The following is a 15,279-nucleotide window of genomic DNA, read 5'->3' as shown; positions in this document are numbered from 1 at the left end:
AAGTGCTTTTCTGAACTTTTTATTTAAGAAAGAAACTGATAATATTATGGAGCCTAAAAAGAAGAGTGTCAAGAACTGTGCTCACCTTAGAAACCAAGTAAGAGATAATAGCCAAGGTAGAAAGTGGGCACAAGATGTCTGATGTTGCTAGGCAGTATGGCTTGAATAGGTCTACAGTAGTCTTAGCTATGAAAGATATATCAAGTCTCAAGCTGCTAATGGAATAATGAAAATTACATCTGAGAAATAAAGAGCATTTTAGAGCTCATAATGGAACCTGAAACTGATCTGACGACAAGAGAACTCCAAGAACGCTCAAATGAAAAATACCAAGAAACTCAGCGAGACATGTTTTCTTTTGAAAAAGAGGAAGACGAAAGAGGACCAATGTCAACATATGTTACTAAAGATCTTTTGAAGAAGTGGGAGGACATCAAAACAACGATCATCCAAGTGGCATCCAAATCAGAATAAGGTTAATGGGGTCAGGGATCTCTACAATTACAATACTACTAATTACTTCTGAAAAATCCTGAATAAAAGAGAAAAGCAATCAACATTTGACAGATTTTTTTAACCCCCACAAATGGAAAACACACGACTAATAAAAATGCAAGACTGCATATATATATATATATTTTTACTATTACATATAAATAAATGTACAGTAGTAAAAAAGTATTTATTTTTTATTTTTTGGAGTCTCCGGAATGAATTAATGGAATAATTTTATGGGAATTTTCCCATAAAAACCTATGGTAAATCGATAATCAGTTAACGAACAATTCGGATAACAAACAAAGTCTTGGAACAGATTATGTTCGTTAACCAATCACCCACTGTATTTTTACCTCTCTTGCATTATATAAAGAATTATATAAAGAAGTCTATGATAGTTTTTTGTTTAAAACATAAACTATCAAAGACTTCTTTGCAAGTGTAATGCCTTTCAGCAAAATGTTCAATGTTGCTAATAGAATCAAACAGTTCTGCAGGTACATCTTCAGATAAAGGGAGAGGTCTGATCACTTTGGACTGGAACATTGTCTGCAAATGGGCATTGGACAGTAGATAAACAAACCATATGAAAATTTCATGGCAATCGAATAATTGGAATCACTTTGGATAGAATAGATATTAAAACTCAAGTCATGGAATGAAAGTTCTATTCAGTAACCAAGAAACCAGCAAAAGAACCACTAACTTTGAAAAACAAAAAAAGAAACCTCCATATTCCCTATATATCATGATCACTATATACTCTAGATACATCAATGATATATTCATTCTATGGCATCATGAGCCCAATATACAATTACTGGACTTCAATAATAACCCTTATGGGTTACATCTCAACCTAGAACAACACAATCAAAGGGAAGCATTCTTCCTGAACATAGACATATGGTTAAATAACAGACGCATCACCACAGGGGTTTACAGAAAATGCACATATCTCCCCATTTTCATACCATCATGCTCTCACAATCCCTATTCTTTTAAGTTGGCTGCATTTAACATCTTGGTCCATAGAGCATATATATACATATCAGATCTGAGGCAAGGAAAACAAGAATTTGCCATCATTATAAACCAAGCAGTCAATCATAAAGATCATCATGGGGTTCATTGAACATCATGCTATGCATNTTTTTTTTTTTTTTTTTTTTTTTTTTTTTTTTTTTTTTTTTTTTTTTTTTTTTTTTTTTTTTTTTTTTTTTTTTTTTTTTTTTTTTTTTTTTTTTTTTTTTTTTTTTTTTTTTTTTTTTTTTTTTTTTTTTTTTTTTTTTTTTTTTTTTTTTTTTTTTTTTTTTTTTTTTTTTTTTTTTTTTTTTTTTTTTTTTTTTTTTTTTTTTTTTTTTTTTTTTTTTTTTTTTTTTTTTTTTTTTTTTTTTTTTTTTTTTTTTTTTTTTTTTTTTTTTTTTTTTTTTTTTTTTTTTTTTTTTTTTTTTTTTTTTTTTTTTTTTTTTTTTTTTTTTTTTTTTTTTTTTTTTTTTTTTTTTTTTTTTTTTTTTTTTTTTTTTTTTTTTTTTTTTTTTTTTTTTTTTTTTTTTTTTTTTTTTTTTTTTTTTTTTTTTTTTTTTTTTTTTTTTTTTTTTTTTTTTTTTTTTTTTTTTTTTTTTTTTTTTTTTTTTTTTTTTTTTTTTTTTTTTTTTTTTTTTTTTTTTTTTTTTTTTTTTTTTTTTTTTTTTTTTTTTTTTTTTTTTTTTTTTTTTTTTTTTTTTTTTTTTTTTTTTTTTTTTTTTTTTTTTTTTTTTTTTTTTTTTTTTTTTTTTTTTTTTTTTTTTTTTTTTTTTTTTTTTTTTTTTTTTTTTTTTTTTTTTTTTTTTTTTTTTTTTTTTTTTTTTTTTTTTTTTTTTTTTTTTTTTTTTTTTTTTTTTTTTTTTTTTTTTTTTTTTTTTTTTTTTTTTTTTTTTTTTTTTTTTTTTTTTTTTTTTTTTTTTTTTTTTTTTTTTTTTTTTTTTTTTTTTTTTTTTTTTTTTTTTTTTTTTTTTTTTTTTTTTTTTTTTTTTTTTTTTTTTTTTTTTTTTTTTTTTTTTTTTTTTTTTTTTTTTTTTTTTTTTTTTTTTTTTTTTTTTTTTTTTTTTTTTTTTTTTTTTTTTTTTTTTTTTTTTTTTTTTTTTTTTTTTTTTTTTTTTTTTTTTTTTTTTTTTTTTTTTTTTTTTTTTTTTTTTTTTTTTTTTTTTTTTTTTTTTTTTTTTTTTTTTTTTTTTTTTTTTTTTTTTTTTTTTTTTTTTTTTTTTTTTTTTTTTTTTTTTTTTTTTTTTTTTTTTTTTTTTTTTTTTTTTTTTTTTTTTTTTTTTTTTTTTTTTTTTTTTTTTTTTTTTTTTTTTTTTTTTTTTTTTTTTTTTTTTTTTTTTTTTTTTTTTTTTTTTTTTTTTTTTTTTTTTTTTTTTTTTTTTTTTTTTTTTTTTTTTTTTTTTTTTTTTTTTTTTTTTTTTTTTTTTTTTTTTTTTTTTTTTTTTTTTTTTTTTTTTTTTTTTTTTTTTTTTTTTTTTTTTTTTTTTTTTTTTTTTTTTTTTTTTTTTTTTTTTTTTTTTTTTTTTTTTTTTTTTTTTTTTTTTTTTTTTTTTTTTTTTTTTTTTTTTTTTTTTTTTTTTTTTTTTTTTTTTTTTTTTTTTTTTTTTTTTTTTTTTTTTTTTTTTTTTTTTTTTTTTTTTTTTTTTTTTTTTTTTTTTTTTTTTTTTTTTTTTTTTTTTTTTTTTTTTTTTTTTTTTTTTTTTTTTTTTTTTTTTTTTTTTTTTTTTTTTTTTTTTTTTTTTTTTTTTTTTTTTTTTTTTTTTTTTTTTTTTTTTTTTTTTTTTTTTTTTTTTTTTTTTTTTTTTTTTTTTTTTTTTTTTTTTTTTTTTTTTTTTTTTTTTTTTTTTTTTTTTTTTTTTTTTTTTTTTTTTTTTTTTTTTTTTTTTTTTTTTTTTTTTTTTTTTTTTTTTTTTTTTTTTTTTTTTTTTTTTTTTTTTTTTTTTTTTTTTTTTTTTTTTTTTTTTTTTTTTTTTTTTTTTTTTTTTTTTTTTTTTTTTTTTTTTTTTTTTTTTTTTTTTTTTTTTTTTTTTTTTTTTTTTTTTTTTTTTTTTTTTTTTTTTTTTTTTTTTTTTTTTTTTTTTTTTTTTTTTTTTTTTTTTTTTTTTTTTTTTTTTTTTTTTTTTTTTTTTTTTTTTTTTTTTTTTTTTTTTTTTTTTTTTTTTTTTTTTTTTTTTTTTTTTTTTTTTTTTTTTTTTTTTTTTTTTTTTTTTTTTTTTTTTTTTTTTTTTTTTTTTTTTTTTTTTTTTTTTTTTTTTTTTTTTTTTTTTTTTTTTTTTTTTTTTTTTTTTTTTTTTTTTTTTTTTTTTTTTTTTTTTTTTTTTTTTTTTTTTTTTTTTTTTTTTTTTTTTTTTTTTTTTTTTTTTTTTTTTTTTTTTTTTTTTTTTTTTTTTTTTTTTTTTTTTTTTTTTTTTTTTTTTTTTTTTTTTTTTTTTTTTTTTTTTTTTTTTTTTTTTTTTTTTTTTTTTTTTTTTTTTTTTTTTTTTTTTTTTTTTTTTTTTTTTTTTTTTTTTTTTTTTTTTTTTTTTTTTTTTTTTTTTTTTTTTTTTTTTTTTTTTTTTTTTTTTTTTTTTTTTTTTTTTTTTTTTTTTTTTTTTTTTTTTTTTTTTTTTTTTTTTTTTTTTTTTTTTTTTTTTTTTTTTTTTTTTTTTTTTTTTTTTTTTTTTTTTTTTTTTTTTTTTTTTTTTTTTTTTTTTTTTTTTTTTTTTTTTTTTTTTTTTTTTTTTTTTTTTTTTTTTTTTTTTTTTTTTTTTTTTTTTTTTTTTTTTTTTTTTTTTTTTTTTTTTTTTTTTTTTTTTTTTTTTTTTTTTTTTTTTTTTTTTTTTTTTTTTTTTTTTTTTTTTTTTTTTTTTTTTTTTTTTTTTTTTTTTTTTTTTTTTTTTTTTTTTTTTTTTTTTTTTTTTTTTTTTTTTTTTTTTTTTTTTTTTTTTTTTTTTTTTTTTTTTTTTTTTTTTTTTTTTTTTTTTTTTTTTTTTTTTTTTTTTTTTTTTTTTTTTTTTTTTTTTTTTTTTTTTTTTTTTTTTTTTTTTTTTTTTTTTTTTTTTTTTTTTTTTTTTTTTTTTTTTTTTTTTTTTTTTTTTTTTTTTTTTTTTTTTTTTTTTTTTTTTTTTTTTTTTTTTTTTTTTTTTTTTTTTTTTTTTTTTTTTTTTTTTTTTTTTTTTTTTTTTTTTTTTTTTTTTTTTTTTTTTTTTTTTTTTTTTTTTTTTTTTTTTTTTTTTTTTTTTTTTTTTTTTTTTTTTTTTTTTTTTTTTTTTTTTTTTTTTTTTTTTTTTTTTTTTTTTTTTTTTTTTTTTTTTTTTTTTTTTTTTTTTTTTTTTTTTTTTTTTTTTTTTTTTTTTTTTTTTTTTTTTTTTTTTTTTTTTTTTTTTTTTTTTTTTTTTTTTTTTTTTTTTTTTTTTTTTTTTTTTTTTTTTTTTTTTTTTTTTTTTTTTTTTTTTTTTTTTTTTTTTTTTTTTTTTTTTTTTTTTTTTTTTTTTTTTTTTTTTTTTTTTTTTTTTTTTTTTTTTTTTTTTTTTTTTTTTTTTTTTTTTTTTTTTTTTTTTTTTTTTTTTTTTTTTTTTTTTTTTTTTTTTTTTTTTTTTTTTTTTTTTTTTTTTTTTTTTTTTTTTTTTTTTTTTTTTTTTTTTTTTTTTTTTTTTTTTTTTTTTTTTTTTTTTTTTTTTTTTTTTTTTTTTTTTTTTTTTTTTTTTTTTTTTTTTTTTTTTTTTTTTTTTTTTTTTTTTTTTTTTTTTTTTTTTTTTTTTTTTTTTTTTTTTTTTTTTTTTTTTTTTTTTTTTTTTTTTTTTTTTTTTTTTTTTTTTTTTTTTTTTTTTTTTTTTTTTTTTTTTTTTTTTTTTTTTTTTTTTTTTTTTTTTTTTTTTTTTTTTTTTTTTTTTTTTTTTTTTTTTTTTTTTTTTTTTTTTTTTTTTTTTTTTTTTTTTTTTTTTTTTTTTTTTTTTTTTTTTTTTTTTTTTTTTTTTTTTTTTTTTTTTTTTTTTTTTTTTTTTTTTTTTTTTTTTTTTTTTTTTTTTTTTTTTTTTTTTTTTTTTTTTTTTTTTTTTTTTTTTTTTTTTTTTTTTTTTTTTTTTTTTTTTTTTTTTTTTTTTTTTTTTTTTTTTTTTTTTTTTTTTTTTTTTTTTTTTTTTTTTTTTTTTTTTTTTTTTTTTTTTTTTTTTTTTTTTTTTTTTTTTTTTTTTTTTTTTTTTTTTTTTTTTTTTTTTTTTTTTTTTTTTTTTTTTTTTTTTTTTTTTTTTTTTTTTTTTTTTTTTTTTTTTTTTTTTTTTTTTTTTTTTTTTTTTTTTTTTTTTTTTTTTTTTTTTTTTTTTTTTTTTTTTTTTTTTTTTTTTTTTTTTTTTTTTTTTTTTTTTTTTTTTTTTTTTTTTTTTTTTTTTTTTTTTTTTTTTTTTTTTTTTTTTTTTTTTTTTTTTTTTTTTTTTTTTTTTTTTTTTTTTTTTTTTTTTTTTTTTTTTTTTTTTTTTTTTTTTTTTTTTTTTTTTTTTTTTTTTTTTTTTTTTTTTTTTTTTTTTTTTTTTTTTGTAAAAAGTGGCCTGTTTAGTCTTTCTCTTCGGGCGTCCTTTGGTAAATCCAAAGGACAATTTTAGTTTTGAATTTTAAGATTTTATTTGATTGATTTGAACAGGGCTCGTTATTAGACCGAATTTGTTCTTCAAGTTCTTCTGGTTCAATTGTATTAAGCCCACTACTTTCGTGTTCAAAAAAAGAAATTCCATTTTTTGCATTGCTTTCTATTACTTTTAATTCCTCTACATATTTATTGAAGGTTTGCATTCTATAATTAAGCAAAATATCTGCAATATTTTTAGTTATCGCCACTGCCATATTAAATTTTTCCCTATCTGATAATATTTTGTTGGGACAATCAAAATCATCAGTAAAAGTTTCATCTTCAATACGGTCATCGATGTCTACATTTACATCATCTGTGCCCATACTTAGTGCATTTTCAATTGAAATAATATATCTTGTATGAAAGCAATTTTTGAAAATATGTCTGCGGCGACAAATCACGGACTGGTGAGATGGCGCAACTCCTCTACAAGTTTTCCGTGAATCCCGGATTGAAAAACGGGGACAGGGTTTTTCCCAGAGTGGATTCTGGGTATTGTTGCTTTTTCTTCTTGGCGGTTGATCGCTGCCATGAGCACGTGTAGCTCTCTTTCAAGTGTACTCGAGGATTGTTGTAAATAAATGTTGTTTTAGTTTAAAACGTGGTCGNAGATAATAGCCAAGGTAGAAAGTGGGCACAAGATGTCTGATGTTGCTAGGCAGTATGGCTTGAATAGGTCTACAGTAGTCTTAGCTATGAAAGATATATCAAGTCTCAAGCTGCTAATGGAATAATGAAAATTACATCTGAGAAATAAAGAGCATTTTAGAGCTCATAATGGAACCTGAAACTGATCTGACGACAAGAGAACTCCAAGAACGCTCAAATGAAAAATACCAAGAAACTCAGCGAGACATGTTTTCTTTTGAAAAAGAGGAAGACGAAAGAGGACCAATGTCAACATATGTTACTAAAGATCTTTTGAAGAAGTGGGAGGACATCAAAACAACGATCATCCAAGTGGCATCCAAATCAGAATAAGGTTAATGGGGTCAGGGATCTCTACAATTACAATACTACTAATTACTTCTGAAAAATCCTGAATAAAAGAGAAAAGCAATCAACATTTGACAGATTTTTTTAACCCCCACAAATGGAAAACACACGACTAATAAAAATGCAAGACTGCATATATATATATATATTTTTACTATTACATATAAATAAATGTACAGTAGTAAAAAAGTATTTATTTTTTATTTTTTGGAGTCTCCGGAATGAATTAATGGAATAATTTTATGGGAATTTTCCCATAAAAACCTATGGTAAATCGATAATCAGTTAACGAACAATTCGGATAACAAACAAAGTCTTGGAACAGATTATGTTCGTTAACCAATCACCCACTGTATTTTTACCTCTCTTGCATTATATAAAGAATTATATAAAGAAGTCTATGATAGTTTTTTGTTTAAAACATAAACTATCAAAGACTTCTTTGCAAGTGTAATGCCTTTCAGCAAAATGTTCAATGTTGCTAATAGAATCAAACAGTTCTGCAGGTACATCTTCAGATAAAGGGAGAGGTCTGATCACTTTGGACTGGAACATTGTCTGCAAATGGGCATTGGACAGTAGATAAACAAACCATATGAAAATTTCATGGCAATCGAATAATTGGAATCACTTTGGATAGAATAGATATTAAAACTCAAGTCATGGAATGAAAGTTCTATTCAGTAACCAAGAAACCAGCAAAAGAACCACTAACTTTGAAAAACAAAAAAAGAAACCTCCATATTCCCTATATATCATGATCACTATATACTCTAGATACATCAATGATATATTCATTCTATGGCATCATGAGCCCAATATACAATTACTGGACTTCAATAATAACCCTTATGGGTTACATCTCAACCTAGAACAACACAATCAAAGGGAAGCATTCTTCCTGGACATAGACATATGGTTAAATAACAGACGCATCACCACAGGGGTTTACAGAAAATGCACATATCTCCCCATTTTCATACCATCATGCTCTCACAATCCCTATTCTTTTAAGTTGGCTGCATTTAACATCTTGGTCCATAGAGCATATATATACATATCAGATCTGAGGCAAGGAAAACAAGAATTTGCCATCATTATAAACCAAGCAGTCAATCATAAAGATCATCATGGGGTTCATTGAACATCATGCTATGCATGGGCATAACACTTCTAGCTCCCAACCTACTCTGGATACATACAAGGTGGTAATGTATAATGCAACATTAGTTCCTCTATCCTACATATATAGGATAGAGGATATATATATATTTTTTTTATTAGCACAAAGTGCTGCCTGACACTGCAAAGCATTACCAGAAGGCTCCTCTATACAGAGAAATAGTCCACAACTACATCAACATGGCCTTCAAAAAGAGCCCATCCATATTTAATCTAATTAGAAATGCCAAAGACATGATGAGGTATATTCCATCCCCCTTATGAACCATAGATCCAACAAAGAATTACAATACATAAGAGCCACATATTGGTGCACAACCACCCACCTAAAGGAACAACATATCTAAAGGCCTATTAACCATCAGTGTATTCTAGAGACCTGTATGTGGAAGTCCATTTCTATTGGACAAATATCCTACATAAAACATTCATTAATATTAACCAGTAATTTGTACTTTCGGAACTTGAAAATAACATAATCAGTGTCAAGAGACCATAAAAACCTTCAACTTGGAGAAAATTCAAGTTAAGGAAATTCAAGTTGGAAATGCTAAATACCTAATTTCATAAATACACTCTCACCAAAAACTGGAACTGTAATATTCACAAATCACACCTAAATTCAAAATTTTCAGCAAATAAACATCAAAAAATACATGTCGAACGTTTTCGGCCACTGAATTTATCGGCCTTCCTCAGGAAATGCAAACTGGAAAACCATTCTATAAATAGAACTTAGCTGCCTTTTAAATTTTAAAAGAATGAAAAACGGCTGTGACGTATCATGTATGACGTATATTACGAGTCAAGATATCGTTTCCACACTGATGATAAAGGAATGACATCCGTGTTGATGCAGTTTCCACTCATGCTCGCCTTGTAGATCTCTACTGCTTCTAAAATTTTTATATTTTGCCTGCCGAAAACCTTGTGTATTAGCTTGGCCTGGTCCCAACAGAAGGAAATCCCCGGATCACTGGCATACTGTGCTAAAGCCGTATTGATGTTACCTTTTTGCACGTCATATTTGTGGTCTTTTAGTCTTGCTTGTAGCGATCTATATGTGGATCCTATGTAAGCTAGTAATCTGTCAAACCTCTCGTCATATAGTGGTAAATCCCAGGAGCCAGAGCATCTTCAGTGTCGCTTGACTCGTAATATACGTCATACACAATACGTCACAGCCGTTTTTCATTCTTTTAAAATTTAAAAGGCAGCTAAGTTCTATTTATAGAACAGTTTTTCCAGTTTGCATTTCCTGAGGAAGGCCGATAAATTCAGTGGCTTAAAACGTTCGACATGTATTTTTTGATGTTTATTTGCTGGAAATTTTGAATTTAGGTGTGATTTGTGCACCTAATTTCATTTAGTTTACATAGTAACAGGTCAAGTTTGTTATTCTCCATTTGATTTATCAGTGTGTTGTTTATTACCAGTGTTAATATGTTATTCATGCCATTTGAAGTTCTGATAAGGATCCTTTTAAGTACAATTGCAGATGTAAATGCCACTGTTGGGATCTTAACAGAGCTGCAGAGCATGTCCATAGCAGCAAAAAAGTCAAAGGAACCGTATTTGTAAATGTGGCCCTTCAAGAGATATAGCCCTCCAAAATCAGCCTACTTCCAGGGAGTCATACAACATAGTCCTCTAAGACTAATTGCATTTAATTATTCAGTCCAGGGCCATGTTCAGTAATGCAGAACACCTAAGTTAGAATTCTGAATGACTTAGTGTCAGAGCAAAGAATGTTCTGAGCATCATTGAATAATTATTCTTAGACAATTGGGCAAAATGGTGGACAAAGTTAAAATTAGATTGTAAATGAACTGATCATAAAGGATGAAGTACCCAATACAATTATTCAAATGGAAGCTGCATCATATTGTGATGAAATTAATGAAGCAATTGTTAATTGTAATCAACGAAACAAATCACTATGTTCCGCTAAAATGTATTCAGAATCTGTTATACCGACGTATGATAATTTTACATTTCAAAGTCATTTGAGAATGAGAGAATAACTTTGTGATTTTTATAATAAAAATACATTTAGTCCAACACCAACAGCCATCTTGCAAATAGTATGACAAGACAAAAACAATGACATCACTAGTAGAAGTTAGCATAGATAAAAGAAACTGATTGAACTAGCTAGAATTCTAGCAGTGGGAGGAGTCAAGCAGCAGTTAGAAATGAGTACAACATTGCAGCATAACTAGCCTTAGCATGAATTTTGCATTACTGAACATGGCCCAGGTAACTATGCCAGCTTTGATTAGCCCACTTGACCATCTGCAAAGTACTCAATGTTATATAGTTTTAGGTGTGTGGGAGCTCACCCCACACAGGCACTGAGGTGCAAGCAATAGCAAACACCAAAGTACGTGACTACACATAGAGTGTCAGTCGAGACAAGCCATTGCTCACCTTGACTGACATAGAGCACGGAGAACAGGCAATAGCACAGGTTTGTGGTGAAAACTCACAATAAAAGACAAAAGACTTATTTTTTTTTGTAAATTTAAATTTACTGTCCTGGACATTTTACGAAAGGTAAAAAATGTCTTTGGTCAGTAGAAGTTAATGTATTTATTATTTGTTAAGTAATTAAAGGCACCGGTTTCCATGCTTAAAACATAACTTGCTGGCAAACATGTGGCATCCACAAGATGACAACCAGAACTGACATCGTCAGGGTTTGACATTTGCCGACAAATATCTCACAACGTCAGACTTTTCTTTATTCTTTACTGATAGATATTGTTAGAATGTCTGATCACTAAGCTGGGCTGTCTGCTAAACATGCAATTGGCTTAGCTGAGACTCCCTACAGCACACAATGGCTCATAGTAAAGAACTAGGAGGACAAAAGTCAAAAAATGCATAACTGAAAATGACTCTTACATGTTTATGAATTAAGAAAAAACATTCCAACCAGTAAATTGCTATCAATAATTTTTAAAATACACACAGTGTCTTTGTTAACTAACAAAAAAGAATCAGTTTTATATCTCTTTGGAAACAATGTTAATGTTGTGTTTAGATTTGTTTTGAATAGTTGTTTTCCTCGCTATTTTGAGTGTTTTTATCAAATATTAAGATGGATAGTTATTGCCAAGATATTTATTTTAATACATATATTTTATTAATAATGGTCAATGGTAAAATTTTATAGAAAATAATTGCAAACCCAAGGGATTTTTACACTATTTTAAATAAGTAGAACTTTAAAACTTCTGCATCTTTTTTCCTACATTTTTCTATGTTTTAATTTAATTTTGTCCACATTTTTGAAGGTTTCCTAATTATGTCTAACAGATATTTGTTTGCAGAAACATGTGGATTTTGATGTATAATCATTTTTTGTTTCATGGGGCATTGACTTGTAGTTAGCAGGAGGAAACTTTTTGAAAAACTAAGAGAAAAAGATAAAATGATAAGCGGGTCATCCAAATTACAAAATATTATTGTAGACTACATTAAAGAAAAGCTTAATCTAACAAACAATTTTTGACAAAAAATCATTTATGGCTCAATGATAGGATAATTATCGAAAATGTTGATTTGCCACAAACTAATGCAAGCTGTGCAACACCACAAAAACAAATAATGGGACGTTCCAAAAAGGGCTTTTCGAAAACTGGACTGAGAGCAAAAATGAGAAAAGTTCAAGAAATCATTCATGATCAAAACTCTAATAATATTACTTATGCCACCGAGGTAAAATTAAGATTATCTGGAAAAAGAGACGCAGCATAGTAAAAAGTAATATGCAATTTCCAAAACCAGCGACAAGATCAAAAAAAAAAAAAACATAATTGACCATGGGTATAACACAATATATATTCCCCAAAGAAACTCTGGCTTTAATTACCTCCACAAAGTTAACTAAATCGCAACATATAACATTAAAACAAAGTGCTATAGAAAAAGGTGTTAATATTTATCCAGCCTATCACGGCATTAAGAAAGGAAAGAAAGCTCGTTATCCATCAGATGCCACTACTACTATTACAGAAAATAAAACTTATATCAAATTTCAAACTTTAGTGGACCTAACGACAGAACGTCTTTTTATCACTCTAATTAAAGAGTTTTTATCAAAAAGATAAATGTAATTTCAAGAATATTATCAACGTTTACAAGTGGAGTTTGGATGGTAGTGGAGGACAAAGTAAGGTTCATGTGTACACAGTGCCATATCTAGGCAAATGCAACAGGTGAACCCGCACAGGGCCCACTTGAAAGGGGGCCCAAAATGCATGTATTTGTTTTATTATTTTCCCAAACCTAATTAATTTAGGGGGCCTAAATGCAAATTCCTGCACAGGGAACAGGAATAGCCAGTTATGGCACTGCGTGTACAGGTATGGTTCCTTTGACGTTTTAGCTCCTACGGGCATGCTTTACAACTCCAGTAAGCTCCCAACTGTGTCATTCATTCATACTTGTAATCTTGCCCGTTTGGTTGTTTACAACGTGGCATTGTGATGAGCGTAATTTCCATACACACGATCACATACCGTATATAATTTTGGTATTGTCAGTCGTCCAACACTTAATTTAGCAGTAGGTGACTTAAACTAGCTTATGGAGTTAATGAAGCTTTTAAATTCGAGTAAATTGACTAATTGTTTTACTTACTGGAATGTCCGATGGTTTAGGTAGACAGTGCCACCTGGCATTCCGAATGTATATACAGTGTTTTATTTTTTTTTTTTAGAAAAATAAAAATATTTTACATTTAATTAATTTTTTTATTTATAATGGATATATTATAGATTATATTTCATTAAAATACAATTCCACGTTCTAATAATCTTATGCACTAAAACCTGTCCGTATTTCTTTCATGGTTTGCCTAGAATGCCAGATGGCACAACGTCTATTTCAAGGTTTTTTTTTTTTTTGTTTACTCTTTCCGCCTTGTGGGCACTAAAAGGGCCTCTTATAGCAGGCCCATTATGGGTTCGGCCAGGCCCACAATGGAGCGACCGGGAGGTGAGGGACGGGACCCGACATATCCGAACGGATCATCCCCCGAAAAATTCCTAGGGATTCCTTGACCCGTCCGGATTCGATCCCGGGTCCCCCAGAGCGGTAGGCTGCCACCTTGATCGCTCGGCCATCCGGCCGTCCTATTTCAAGGTCTGTAAATACAAGGTCTGGACACGATACCGTGATGCATTGCGGCAGTTGCCATATTGTGGTAATATATACGATGTTTGCGGAGTGAATTTAGTTCTTTTTTTCTATCTCAATTAACTGGATTTCTTCTTATATATTTGTATTTTAAATGGTTTGGTGTTAGGCACCGAATTGTAAGATTTTGTCAGCAAAAGGCATAAGATTGTTCCGTTTTTTTTTCGCTAATCAAACTAGGAGCGCGAAACGGCTTCAATGTTGCGGATGAACCGAGTGTAAACAACAGAATTCCAGGCTACATGAGGTTAATGGAAATGGATAAAATAATGTTGAAAATACAGTAATACCACGACTTACACTACCCCGACTTACGCGAACCCGGAGTTACGCGATTTTCAAATCTCGTCGATTCGTCTTTTGTTTGAGCGCCACGCAACTCTTGATTACTCACTCCCCCTACACTATTGTTCAGCTCACATGTTCGGACGTGTCGCGCGGAATCGACACATAGCTACAGTTTATTTTGTGTTATTTATTTCTGTGTTTATGATATTTACGGAGACTCGAGAGACTCTAAGTGGTGATTTCTTGTAACCGTAAACGAATCAAAAGACGAGATAAGATTAACGAGAACATTTATTAGCTTACATGCATCCGACTTGGATTTTACACGAATTGCGAAATTATACCCCGACTTACGCGAATTCGTCTTACGCGGTTATCGCTCGCGTAAGTTCGGGGTATTACTGTATAAATTTACGAAGTGTTCGCAATAACTGAATCTTTTAGATACGTTTTTAGCAGTCACAATTTGAAGTTAAAAGACCAGATGAGAGAAAATTATTGCTGCTAATCATAAAAATAAATGTGTAAATTATTGTAAATTTCTTGAATAAATGTCCATACGTCATCCATTTGTTTTAAATTATATTTCTAGTTATAATATTTGGTAAAATTTAAATTTATACGTAAAACTTTTCCATAAACAGTAATATTCATCTTAAACTAAACAGTAAAACATTGACGATGTATTCGCTTCACAGTTTATAAGTAAAATCTAGCCATGTACAATAATATAATGACCAAAAATCTTTACTAAAATAATGATAGAAAGTATGAAAACTACATTTGGTAAATAGAATCTATCTTTGTACTGTAATCTGTTAATCTTCATTAAACACATCCTTCAACTCTTCTTGTGTTTTCCTAGCGACATTCTTCAGTTAAAGATTTATTGGTGGATAATAAAAGTTTTGCGTGAACTAAGATACGAGAATGGCGTCAAACGTTATATTCTGACTCAAATTAAACATTACAGAATTAGAACTAATAATTCTGGAAATTCCTTCTTCAACATTTTATACCACAAATTACAGCTTCATTTAAAACCCGAAAAAAGAAAAAAAATTGTAGTTAATTGAGATTGTGTATTTATACGCATTAGCTAAATTAAAATAAAGTAAAATTATGTACAACTTTCAAACTGCTTCCAGCAACCATTTTAGAAAAGACATACAGCTTACATCCTAGGCCATTTATATACATATCATTCCATTTGATAATAAAGGTTCTCTGAAAAAAATCTCGTATTCTGCCTCGTAAGTTACCTTCTGTTTTTTCTTCCCAATATAATCATCAATGAGATTTTCATATTAAATCAAGGCTATAAAACAATGTTAAATTTAAGGATGTGGCTGTTTAAACATACTGTACATATACGCAATTGGCTATTTATACATACTGATTGTATGTTCCTATATTCCGGCCAGATACTGACTGTATGCGCTATTATTACAATTAATATTGATATTTTGTTAATAACTACACAA

General features: G+C 24.5%; 1 protein-coding gene across 4 annotated transcripts in view; it reads right to left on the bottom strand.

The window, feature by feature from the left end:
- Window positions 1-12,991, bottom strand: part of LOC111621209 (gastrula zinc finger protein XlCGF57.1-like) — a 28,666-nt gene extending 15,675 nt beyond the window's left edge. For 2 of the 4 annotated variants that reach the window (XR_002756025.1, XM_023363290.1), the window contains exon 1: window positions 12,829-12,942. The gene's annotated coding sequence lies outside the window, so the exon portion shown is untranslated. The other 2 variants (XR_002756024.1, XM_023363289.1) reach the window with 2 other exon arrangements.
- Between the last annotated feature and the right edge of the window lie 2,288 nt (window positions 12,992-15,279).

This window comes from Centruroides sculpturatus, unplaced genomic scaffold (assembly GCF_000671375.1).
Source record: "Centruroides sculpturatus isolate CEXI.00-Female unplaced genomic scaffold, Cexi_2.0 scaffold211, whole genome shotgun sequence".
NCBI lineage: Eukaryota > Metazoa > Arthropoda > Arachnida > Scorpiones > Buthidae > Centruroides > Centruroides sculpturatus.
The sequence above is the reverse complement of the archived record's forward strand: the minus strand, read 5'-3'. Positions and strand labels throughout refer to the sequence as shown.